This window comes from Balaenoptera borealis, assembly GCF_965194805.1.
Source record: "Balaenoptera borealis genome assembly, chromosome: 13".
NCBI classification, from domain to species: Eukaryota; Metazoa; Chordata; class Mammalia; order Artiodactyla; family Balaenopteridae; genus Balaenoptera; species Balaenoptera borealis.
The window spans coordinates 14,341,400-14,354,621 of NC_138870.1; the positions used below are offsets into that span (position 1 = coordinate 14,341,400).

At 34.8% G+C, this 13,222-nt stretch overlaps 1 long non-coding RNA gene across 1 annotated transcript in view; it reads left to right on the forward strand.

Moving 5' to 3' along the window:
• LOC309609919 overlaps positions 1–5,551 on the forward strand; it is an 11,375-nt gene extending 5,824 nt beyond the window's left edge. The window contains exon 2 of the long non-coding RNA XR_014233655.1: positions 1–5,551. This exon is cut by the window's left edge and continues 3,325 nt beyond it. This is a non-coding gene — a long non-coding RNA (uncharacterized lncRNA).
• Positions 5,552–13,222: the final 7,671 nt, after the last annotated feature.

Here is a 13,222-nt window from a genome sequence, read left to right on the forward strand (position 1 = left end):
TCAGAAGTTATTTTCAGTAGAATCTAAAACAAAATAAATATCATGTTGTTAGTACTCATTTGAAGGAAAATTTTCATCATTTTAAAAGAAAATCACGTCCCAAACAAAGTAGTACACTCCATTTTAATGTTCCTCCAAGCAGCTGGGGAAAAAAATGTAGCAGTGTCCTTTCCATTTAATTTATTTAACCATTAAACAACCACACCAAGCTTTAATTCGCTGGTGATTTTTTTCATGAAAAATATTTTTTAAAAAGGACAAATGATACCTTTAGAAGGAAATGGAAATTAATTTTCGCTTAGAGTGACCTAGGGTGGGTAATAAACCTAAGAAGAGAAATGGTATTGTAATAGGAAATGCTTTAGTTTATAAGAAAGAGAGAATCCACCCCTCCAAAAAAAATCAGCAATGCATTTCTTCTGAATCAATCCATAGGAGCAGTTTGTTCTCAGCTTGTTATGTTGCATGACAAAATCAAACTTTTCCAATATTCTAAATGATCTTCCAAAATATTTGCTAATTCTTTACCTATATACATATCACAACAGACTTGTTTTGTTCTTATGTATTACGAGCTAAGCGATCAACCCTCTGCCTCATCTACCAGTTTTGTAAGTTTGCATTCCTAGATCAAATTTCTCCTTCACAACTGCACACTTGCATTTCAATTTTCCACATGTTGAACAGAATCATCAGCCACTGCTAAGAGAAAACTTATCTGAGGCTTTAAAATGATAGTGTGTTTTAGGAAGCTGAGCCAACCACAGTTTTGGCCATTGCTAATACCTCTTCAGTTTGATGGCGAGATTAAAAAAAAAGTAATATTTTATTCTTACATGGAAAACATTTTTCACCTCTTCATATTTCAGAGACAAACTTAATATGTTTATCTTGGTTGAATTCTTTTAGAGGTAAGATATATACAGTTCAAAACAGGATGACACAATTTACAATCCTCAAACTATTTCTTTGTGGGTCTGCACACTGGTTGGAAAGTTTACATCTATATGTGGCTATGAGCCAAGTACATAGGCAATGCAATCTGCCAAAGGTGCTAAATTTAATTCAGATCATGGTCTTCCCTGTCTTTCTCTTAGTACTGAATTGCCTAAATGTCTCCCATTTACCCCTCTCCCCCACCAGAAATGGGTATAAAGATTTTCAAGCAAAATTTCAATACATTTCATTCCATTTGTTAGGCCCTCTGAACTGATACAGATAATGTAAAGTTAAAAATCGTCCCATTTTGGGAAGGTTGGGTGAATGAATTGGGAGATTGGGATTGACATATATACACTACTATGTATAAAATAGATAACTAATGAACCTACTGTATAGCACAGGGAACTCTACTCAGTGCTCTGTGGTGACCTAAATGGGAAGGAAATCTAAAAAAGAGTGGATATATGTATATGTATAACTGATTCACTTTGCTGAACAGCAGAAACTAACACAACACTGTAAAGCAACTATACTCCAATAAAATTTAATTTAAAAAACAGTCCCATTTTCCAAGATTAGAGATAATGTATAGGAAACAATATATGCTACAGTAACTAGCATATAGAGGCTTCTCAATGAATGGTAACAATTATTATCATATTCAGTATGGCCCAGCTCAATTTTTTACTCTTTAATGAAGGGTCATTCTTGCTGTAATCTTCTCTTTGTCCTTCTATAACACTTGGCTTTATTGAAAGTTAATTATAGTTAGGTTGTATTCCCTGCTTGCTATGGTCTGAATGTTTGTGTCCCACCAAAATGTTGAAATCCTAAGGCTTAATGTAATGGTATTAGGAGGTGGGGCCGTTGGGAGGTTCCTGGGTCATGAGGGTGGAGCCCTCACGAATGGAATTAATGTTCTCACAAAAGGGACTCCACAGAGATTTTTTGCCTCTTCTACCATGTGAGGATGGAGTGAGAAACCACCAGCTAGAAGCACCAGGAAAAGGAGCCTCACGAAAACGTGACCATGCTGGCACCTTGAACTTGGACTTCCAGCCCCCAGAACTATGGGAATTAAATTTCTGTTGTGTATAAGCTACCCAGTCTGTGCTATTTTCTTATAACAGCCCAAATGGACTAAGAAACTAAGCTAAAAACTTTCAGGGTTCAAATTTTGTCCTAATTAGCTTTGCATTCCATACAGTGCCAAGTAGAGTGTCTGGCTCACAGTAGACATTTATTAAATGCTGATTAAAATGACTTGAATTAAACAAAGAAGCCACAGTCCCAAAGACAATATTTAAAATGACATTTTGAACCTAAGCTGTTGATAAAAATAATAATCTAAGCATATTAAAATCAGATGACACTTGACACTAGTATTTAGATATTTTTCATGCTATGGATATCTTCAGAAAGATTTATTACAGCATAGTATGCAGATTTGTTTCATCATCTGTCTTCATGATTACATCATAAGTTCTTGGAGGTAGAACCTATATATCAGTATTTTCAGGGTCTATCACTGTGCCTAGCCCATAGTGACTACCTAATAAATGTTTACTGCATGAATAGCTAAGTAGAAAAATAATGAATGAATAGAAAGACTCAAAGGATGAGAGAGCTACATAAAATGATCAGTACCTAAAATTTCTAGCTTTGTGAGACAAGTAAAAAGGAGACAAAAAAATGGAGGTCAGTGGAGTTTTCAACACCAATAAGAATTACAACAGTTTTCTGTGATGTACAGTAATATTGAGAGTTTTGGAAGGTTTATAGTGATAAGAATATTTAGGAAGATGATACTTATTAGTTATTACTATCAGTTAAAAGTAATACCTTTAAGAGGCTATTAGTAGTGAAAGAACATCTTGGATAACTATTTTAGATAGTCCTAATATGTAACTTTGGCTAATTATGTGTTAAAATACTTAGAAAACACTAAAAAGACAAAACATTGCATCAAGTCTCAAATAACCTAAGACTAGAATCTGGGAGGAACTTCTGCTAACCAATGGTAGGTCAGTTTTCTTGGCATTCTCAGGTTTATCTCAAGAGAGAATACTTAAAAGGGATAGGAAGACACACTGTAGTTTCTTTATGTTATTCCCCTGGGTCTATATTCAGGGTATATTACAACCAATAAAAAGATTATCCAGGTGTTGATTTTTGACGTATTTAAAGATCTATTCTCAACCTCTCTCACCTTCCCAATTGCTATCTTTCTCACCGTTCAGGAAGAGCATCTTTCAAAAACAGCTGGGCAGAAGCTATGGAGTCAGACCACTGACTGCTCTTTGCAAAGGTCTGAAGATAGTGACAGAAATATCCTGGATACAGTGGATGGAGGGACTTTTAGGTTTTTGTCTATTATATCTTCTCAGAGTTTCAGAGGAACAGGCCAGAGGTAAAAGAGAAGTTGCCACCTTAGTAGAGTGAATGCCTGTTAGGAGCTAAAAATCATACTGGAATCTGGCACGTTAACTTCCTTCCTAAGTGTGAATCTGAGAAGGAGATTTTGTTGTCACCAATTCATTAGAGAATGTGGCTTAGGGTAATCCATCCATCCTATATTCTGAGACTCACTGAGTTTAAGAAGTGCCCGATTCGATAGTTTGTAAACAGAAGTAAAAAGCAAAACAATATGTAAAAACAACAACAAAAATACCATGGAATAAGGGAAAAGAATTACCACCTTGAAGGCTCAAAGAAAAAGTATGTTTCTAAAATTAATGTCTTGTAAGAATCAAGAGAACATTCTGAAACTTGTTTGCTCTACTTAATAAAATGCAGGAAGAATGAGCCTCATCGAAGCAGGAACCACAGGCAGTAAAGAACAGAGTGAGATAAAATGCAAGATATATAAGCGAAAGAAGAATTTCAATAAAACTAAATGTAAAATGGGAAAATTGAAGCCCACATTTTAAAAGGCATTGAGAATACTGAACTGTAGTAATAATAATACAGAAGCATGAATCTGTTATGTGGAGGATGGGATTGAGAAGCTCTCCCAGAATGTACAAAAACAAAAATGTACTTATAACGAAAATGTAATAAGACCTAAAATGGAGCTTCAATATATGACTAATTAGTGTTCCTGGAGAAGGAACCAAAACATATGAAACAGAAACAGTAAATAAAGATATGATAGAAGAAAACTTGACTGATTAACCTGTATATGCAGATTTGAGTGACTTTACTAAATTCAGGATAAAACAATAAAGGAGACCTACAAAAGTCATATTGACAAACTTTTGAATTGTGAGGGAAATGATTTATTATTAAAAAGCTGTCAAGTATCCAAATAGTGGGGGAAAAGGAAAATAAAGGATTATCCATGGAGGAAAAATATACCCAGCTAGCTTCAGGCACTACAAGTAAATATTCTAAGACAATGAAAAATATCTAAGAATTTTGAAAGGATAATTATTGTGACCTAAGGATTTCACATTGAAACAATTTGTATTTTCTTGTGTAAAAGCCTTTTAAGGATGGTTTCAGATGCACAAGTGGTCAGAAAAATAACATTTACATAATTTACAATAAATTATTTGAAGCGTTGCTCCAAATCAATCTCAGAGAATCAGATTTAAAAACCCAAAGGTGGGAGGGTCATGGCAAAAAATGATGTTAGGGCTTTTCCTTTCTCTTTTTAGATCAGAATATCTGGAGTCCCTTTAGACAAAGCATTGGTAGAATGATTCTATAAGCCAGACCTTCTTTCATTTGTTCCTCTGTAACTCTCTCCCCTTCCCCATCCTCAGGAAACATATTTCTCATGCCTCATTCTTTACCTCACAGTTCAGATGGAATCTTTTCTTAGGTCCACTGACCTAGGAACTAACTAGGACTTGTGAGATGGCTAAAAGATTATATTTACATGGCCGAGATATTATGCTTGGCAAAGTTTTTGTTTCTATATGTAAGGCAATAGATTGGCCTTTTTTTTTTTTCCTAACTTTTCCTCATTAATGAGCTCTATATGGTGAAAGGTTTGTTTTAGATTGGAAAACTGTTACTCAGGAAGGTTAATTGACTCTCTCAAAACCCCTCACTTAGTAAGAATTAAATCTGAATTTGTGTCTTCTGACTTTAAATCAAATACTCCATTACTTGTCTAATTTATGACTGCCTCATGGATTTTCAGAAAATGAGACTTTATATTTTTTCTTGGTTTTATTTCAGCAAGAAAGAAATAATCTTTATGTCACTTAATATTTGCAATTAGTTTAACCTAGATTGTTCAACTCTCAAGTGTATAGTTATCCTCCATAAAGATATTTATGTCTGGGGGCTTCCCTGGTGGCGCAGTGGTTGAGAGTCTGCCTGCCAACGCAGGGGACACGGGTTGGAGCCCTGGTCTGGGAAGATCCCACATGCCGCGGAGCAACTAGGCGCGTGAGCCACAACTGCTGAGCCTGTGCGTCTGAAGCCTGTGCTCTGCAACGAGAGAGGCCGCGATAGTGAGAGGCCCGCGCACCACGATGAAGAGTGGCCCCCGCTTGCTGCAACTGGAGAAAGCCCTCACACAGAAACGAAGACCCAACACAGACATAAATAAATAAATAAATAAATAAATAAATAAATAAATAAATAAATAAATAAAGGAGTTTAAGCAAATAAAACATCAAGAGAAAAGATTAAAAAAAAAAAGATATTTATGTCTGAAAAATCACTTCTGTAATTTTCAGTTGGTATGATAGATTCCAAACTGCTTTGTTTTGACATCTATCGTTTTGACTACTCTGAATCAGATAATAAACCAGCATTAAATTTTTTGGAGAGAAATATGAGGACCCTTAGGTTTAAGTAAAATTAAACTTAAAAAAATTAATTTTGATATAATTTCAAAATTATGAAAAGTTGCTAGAATAGTACAAGAAACTCCTATATGCCATTTACCTAAATTCACCAATTATTTATGTTTCCCCATTTACTTTACCATTCTCTTCTTTCTCTATATTTATACACATATGCATATTTCCCTTCAAATATTTGAAAATACACTGGAGACATTATGCCCCTAATCCACAGTCCAAAATTCGTCAATTATCTCTAAGATCCTTCACAGCCCACCTCCTTCCTGTCCCCATTAAGGATACAATCCAGGATCATGCATTGCATTTAATTGTCGTATCTCTTCTTTTCTTTCCTTATGAACATCTTTGAAGTCCCAAACATGTTTCTTTTCATGGTCAATGAAGGTTGGAAGTTTACCTTCACACTCATCTGGGAAACCACATAAAACAGTTTTCTATTTCCACACCACTCTTGCTGACTCGGAATCCTAGGGAAGGGATTGTCCCAGACTTGTTTTTTGTTTATTTGCTTGTTTTGTTTTGTTCTTTAAGAGATCTAGCAGTTCTGATGATTGGCCAGGTTTGGAATCACTGAGGTGAGCTAATGATCAACTTAGACAGGGAGGGCAAACCTGCTGGAGCAGGTGCCAGAGAGGTAATATTGGAGGAGAGAGAGGAATGAACTAATTAGAAGGATGATGTAAGAGGTGGAAGCCTTTCCCTCAAATACTGAGGAATATTTTCCCAAAAAGCACAGCTAGTAAAGATAACTCTGGGGAGAATCAAACAAAGAGGCCCACTTGCAATTTACAATTTCAAGATCCCTGAAACATAATTCCTGAACAATTATGAGCTATTCTACAAGAAAACATTTCTGTAGCCATGTAGATTTAAAGAACAAAATTAATCCAGTTTCTTTCTCAGAGTCTTTAATATATTAAAAAACATAATACACCTGTAAGAGTACAAAGCAATTCCTCAATTTGGCCACATAACCCTTTTTAGAGGCGGCCTGTTAACATATCAGTTTTACTGTCTAACTGACTCTAGAAGTTGCATTAAATTCTGAGAAACTGCAACATATAACCCAGGTCAGATATTTTTAAGACGTTCATAAGGGCAAAATTATAAAGAAATATCTTTTCTTCTCCTTGGTTTAGGATTACACATAAACAAAGGACAACAAAGTTATATAGAGAAAAAAATGATGAACAGAACTATACCTGAACAATTCAAATGACTAATAATGAACCACATAAATGACTAACAATAATGAAGGTGATGATCAGCCGTATGTAATAAAATTTGCTCTGAAGCAAAACCTAAATGATGTTGAGACTTTTACTCCTAAAGATTATTCTACATACCTCTCTTCACTGGAATATTAAAGACACATATTAACTTTAAAAAACTTTGTACATTAAAAGCTCTAAGTCCCTTTTGAGTTCCCATTATTTTAAAAATTCCATAAAGGTTAAAAAAAAATCTGATAAAGTCTGAAAGTACTAGTTAGTTCAAAGAAGAGACCTGCTGGGGGAGATTCCCAGGTAGTTCAGTGGTTAAGACTTGGTGCTTTCACTGCGGTGGGCTGGGTCCAATCCCTGGTTGGGGAACTAAAATCCTGCAAGCTGTGCGGCATGGCCAAAAAACAAAAAAAATTTACTTCTCCTGTAGTAGGAAATACCAGAGTTATCCCTTCTAGTGACAGCTAAGGAACATAGTCATAAAAAAAATATATAGCATTGGCATTTTGGATTATCTCCAGAATTGCAATTTAAGGACAGCAAATAGATTTTAAGACTTTTAAGATTCTATCATGATTGCATTATTACCATATTATGAGACTGAGTGGAAATTGGGAAGCAGCTTTGGCCTGACTGTGCTCAGCTGGGTGGTTTTCTTTTCTTTTTTAAGTTTATTGACAAATATAACTGTATATATATTTAAAGTGTACAATGTGATGGTTTGATATACATATACATTGTAGAATGGTTATCAAGGTCAAGAAAATTAACACATCCATCACCTTACTTAGTTAACGCTGTAAACTTTTTTTTTTTCTTTTTTGGTGGTAAAATGCTTAAGATCTATGAGGTTACTCCTGTTGCTGTATTCAGCTAGGAGTTTGCTGGGACTGGAACACCCAAGATGACCCCTCATCCTCTAGGGTCTCTCCTCCATAAATCTACCCCTTTAACGTAGGCTTCCTCATGCCTCTGCTTGTATCATGTTTGCCACTGTCCTACTGGCCAAAGCAATTCACACAGCCAACCCTAGAGTGGGAAAAGACTACACAAGCATACTAATGCTATGAGACGTGAAGCTTTAAGGGCCACCAGCGTAATAGCTGGTATGTTTAGACATATTTCTGTCTGTGTTGGCAGAAATACTGCTTTTCTAGGTAAAAGTTGAAGATCGTAATAAAGAAGATGGGTATATGTTTATAAAAGTGTTTAGAAATATTTGGGGGCACATATAAATCGTGTGGCTAAAGAAATTATTTACTCTGCTGGAAACACATATTGTTTGAATAACCAAGATTAGAACTGACATTCTAATCTCAGTTGCTATTATGTTGGCTACTAAAATTAATATCATAGTCAATATCAGAACGTAGTAAAACAGAAATTTGGGACTAGGAAATAGGATACAAAGAGCTGCCATTAAGCTGTATGTATTTAGGATGTCATTTAAATTTTCTAAGCCTCAGCTTTTTATATATTAAAATAAATGTCTTGAACTGGATTACCTTTTAGCATCCTTCCAGATCTAAAATTGTCATATTCTTAAAAAATTTTTAAGTAGCATTAGAAACAGGCAAAAAACCAAAATATAACACAAATTCCCTCATCTATAGTCAGTATGCCAGGGATTGTGATGGTTATGTAAGCATGGATTTGTGGTTATTAAGATTCTTATTCAGCCAACCGGGCCCTTGTAGTTGCCTGTTAAAATCTCAGTCACAACAGAACACATGGTCAGAGGGTATTTCCATGGTCTTTGTTCTCTTGGATGTTACCAGATAGCATCATGATTAGAACTCAATAATAAGGTTCCCATATGAGGCCTAGATGATACTCTGTATACATCTGCAAATATTATGATTAGAAAAAGAGAAAGAGAGCTTACATGTCCTAACATGGTGGGGGTTAAGGAGTGCTTGGTAATCCCTGGTCATCAGGGATACAGTACAAGAGATGTTTCTTACTGTTTAATTCTTTTTCCCAGGCTTTCTGCCTTTCCAAAATGATGAGGTGGCTTGAATAACTGAATATGCAGAGCCTCTCAAGAATCCCCCTCTTGCTCCAATTAGTAACTTTTCCTTTCAGTCATTTAGTTTAGATTTTCTTTCATTCTTCTTGCAAACAAATCACCCTAAGCTTGCAGCACTCTAAGACATTATCTTGTGCCTGCAGGTTAACTGTTATTTGCAAGGTAGAATTTCTGTCCAACCCACAAATTGTTTCCTTTCTCTAGTTCTCATTTTCTTGCCCTCAGACATTGTTACATTTTTTTTACCACTTCACATTGTGTAGATGGCATCTCCAAACAAGTTAGTTCATAAACGAGTTCATTTCCTCCCTTTCCTTCCTGCCTATACCCTATGTCCCTCATACTAATTGGCCCATTTTTTTGAGGAGGTAAAGTTCTGCAAGATACATGGGTTTTGTGAAGTGCTGAAATATGCTCTGGACCCACAGTGGAATTTCCAGGCAGGAATCATTTTCTGCCTTTTGTCACTGACCCTCAAAGTGAGTTTTCTGGCGCTTGAGTTGAGCTCCCTTTTCACCCTGAGTCCTCCACTTCTTTCAGGTTGATCTTGCAATGAACTGAATACTACACAGAGCTGTCCTATAGGACTTTGTAGGATGATAGAAATGTTCTCTATTTGCTCTGTCCAATACTCCAGCCGCTAGCCGTATGTGGCTATTTAGCACTTGAAATGTATTTAGTATAACTGGAAAAGTGAATCTTTAATTTTGTTAATTTTAATTTAATAGCAGAGAGTATTCATTTTGCATTTTAAGAGTTATTCTCTTGTCTTTTGTACCTTTAGATATTTGTTACACTTGGACAATGTGTCTTTATTCCCTCAGTCCAGAAAATCCTACCTATTCTAGTAAGTCTAGATCTTAATGTCAGGGAACCTTCCTGACATTAAGTCCGTACTGACCTCCCCTTTCTTGGAACATTAATCATACCACTCCTTTGGTAATTAGTGCACACTGTTATGCATTATAATTTAGCTGCTTCACAAAAGTGTGTTTTTCTCCATAATCAGACATGAAACTCTTTGAGGTCAGAAATTGTGTCTAACATTTCTTTTGCATTCCTCTTGGCAACATAGCATATGCTGGGCACTTGGTTTCTGCTCAATACATATTTATTGCATGGATACATAAAGTAGGTTATATCAGGGAGCAGGGTGACCGGACACATGGTGGATGAAGGTCAAAAACCCCATTTTTTCCTCCTAGAAGTGATGGCATATTTTGATAATTTTCCTGTCAGTTCCAGAACGGTCTCTAAGAACTAGAATATACAGTTAGGGAGCTTGGCCAGAAGAGAAGCAATATCTTGGAGATTGTGGTGTATCATCTAGCAAGGTTGCATGTACAGGTTTCTCTGATTTCCTCACAATATAAAATACACCTAAGCAGAACAGAGTACGGGAGTGAAATTATAAGCTTTCTCTCATGTGTGTAGAAAGCCACACGGTGGCTCCCACCACTAGTGATTTCAGATCAGTGTAATCATTCTGTTTCGACTTTGTACAACTTCTTGAAATGGTTGGCTATGTTACTTGCATATTGCGTCTATTCAGACTGTTAGGGTGAAGACCATTACTCCTGAACTTTCTAGACGAGAGTGGGACAAGAAAACAAAAGCTAAGGCAAATAACAGAAACAATGCAACAGACTGCTAATGATTTTTAAGTCACCCTGACAAAATACCCCTGAATAACATGTGAAATCATTGATAAGTTTGAAAAGATATACCATATTGAAGTAACAATACAGTGTCAGTAACATTTTTGAAAATAGTCAACAATGTTTAGAATTTGTTTATACATATGGCGTGTATTTTAGATGTAACAGCCAGGAACACCTTATTATTATAGACTTCACTGAAAGATCTCTGAGGTCCCTTCCAGCTTTAAAATGCTGAATATAATTCAGAATTTATGATAATTTGAACTAGGCTAGGCTGAAATTTACTTTTGTATGATCTATGAAGCAAAGATTTGTTAATAGTGTAAACAAGATTGCTTGAGGCTTTTAACCAAGCTGTTCTTAAAGATTTTAACACATTGTGTGATACAAATGGGTCTAACCAATTTCAAATGATTCCCACCTATTTATTAAAGCACGCACTGAAAGTCTGTTACTTAGAAGTGCTTTTATTAGCAGCTAAATTTACAGTGTGAATAAGAAAGTAATAGGTCTGCATTTCTTATTAGATTCTATAGTTTATTTTCTTTTTGTTAATTCAGATTCGTTTCTCCAAGGGTAGACTATATCAGTGAGGCTTTTCTGTAATTAGAAATGATTATTTCAAATACAATTGTCTATTTCAGTAGTATTTTTTCTCCCCTTTTCCACAGTATCTATTCTTTATCACCTTGATAAAAATGTTTTCTAAAAATATATTTATTAGGCTTTGATACTGTTTCACTGCAAATCTATTTCACTGCAGGTGAGACTGGGCTTTTATGGCAACCTAATTACCTTTCGAGGAATAATTAAAAACCCAGAGCTTCCTATTTTTAGCTTTAATTCTAATATCCTTTTACAATTCTTCAAGGGTACAATGAATTAATATTGAAACTGTAAGATTAGGTTGATTCCAGTAAAGTCTTAATTTTTTTGTTTAACAGCTGTCATCTTAATTATTTTATCTTGATGTTAAAATAATTCTCCATGTATATAAAGGCCAAGAAATATTCTGTACTATACTGTGGAACTGAAAATTTACTCTAGGCAACAGTGGTTGACCATTTATTTCACTTAAAAACAGCAAAAACTTTTCTAAAGACCTGTACAGATAATACATATGCTATATTTTAGAAAAATAAATTTCAAAAATGTTTACTTTATAAGATCTTACATACAGTTTAGAATGATAATTTGAAAATCATTAAATTTAAAATACAATGTAGGAAATATTTGGTATCACTTACTATAGTTAAAATATGAAATCAGTTCTACCAGAAAGTGTCTGCATAAAAATCTCCATGGTCTCCTTCTGCAAGCATATTTTAAAAATTATATATGTTGTAACATGTAAGACAGTAGTATTTTATAGCACCATTGGCTAGATTCTACAGGCCATTTTATACTTATAGATAGAGAGCAATGCCTATGATAACATCAAAAACATATGATACAGTGCCAACTTATTACCTCAGTAGTACTTGAAACATTTAAAAACATTTAGAATATACATTATTGTAACTTCCAGTTAAATAGCATTTATTAAAAATCTGATGTACTGCTCTCACTAGCCTAAGTGCTCTGTATACATTATCTTATCTAATCCTCATAAGAACCTATGAAGTAGGAGCTATGATTACCTTCATTTAATAAATGGGGAAATTGAGGTCTTAAGAGAGAGATGACACCAGTATAAGCCAGAGGAAGCACTTGAATAAACATCTGTCTGACTCTAAAACCTATGCTCTTAAACTTCAAGTTATTGTCTTTCTGAGAAAGGGTTTTTTTATTTTCTTACGGTGTTACTTGCACTAATTATCTTAATGCCTTAATCTCTCCATATACTAAATACAAATAAGTCATTAATGTTGCTAAACAATGAGAGGTATTTTTTGAAAAAGCATGAAATTATTATATTGGAAGACATGAAGAAATTAGTTTAAGACCTTAGATGTTTTGAATGGTGGTCTAACAAAATTTGAACGTAGTTACTGAGAGATTATTTTGCACAGCAATCCAAGTGAGCATCTTTTGAAATTCCATCTGATTCCATCAATTTTTCAATGTTAGATTCTTCATCTGAAATTCTTTATATCAATGAAATAATTTCTTGCTTCATTCAACTCAGGACTTCTGAACCAATGCCAGTTGGTTGGAAAAGGGAAGTTTCACTCATTATTTCTTAATATAAAGGAAGTGCAATGATGTAGAAAATATAATCTGTTGAGGAAATATTGGTTGCTAGAGCTTCTCACATATGAGGCTTAAAATTTAGTGATCTCTAAATCCTTTCCTTGTTCATCTTTTTTTCTCTCTCTCCCTAAATTGAGTATTACTCTAGATTTTACAATAAGTACTACCTAAATGCAGATAGCACCCAACTCAAGGCAAGCTATTATGACGCTATCATTTTAACCCCAGTGGCATTTTGGCTCGATGGCCCCTAATAAGTGAACTTGCTAGAAACAATCAACACAAAATAAAACTGAGAAAGTATACAACTGTATGTGAAAAAATTTAAAATTAGGTGAAGAATAATATCTT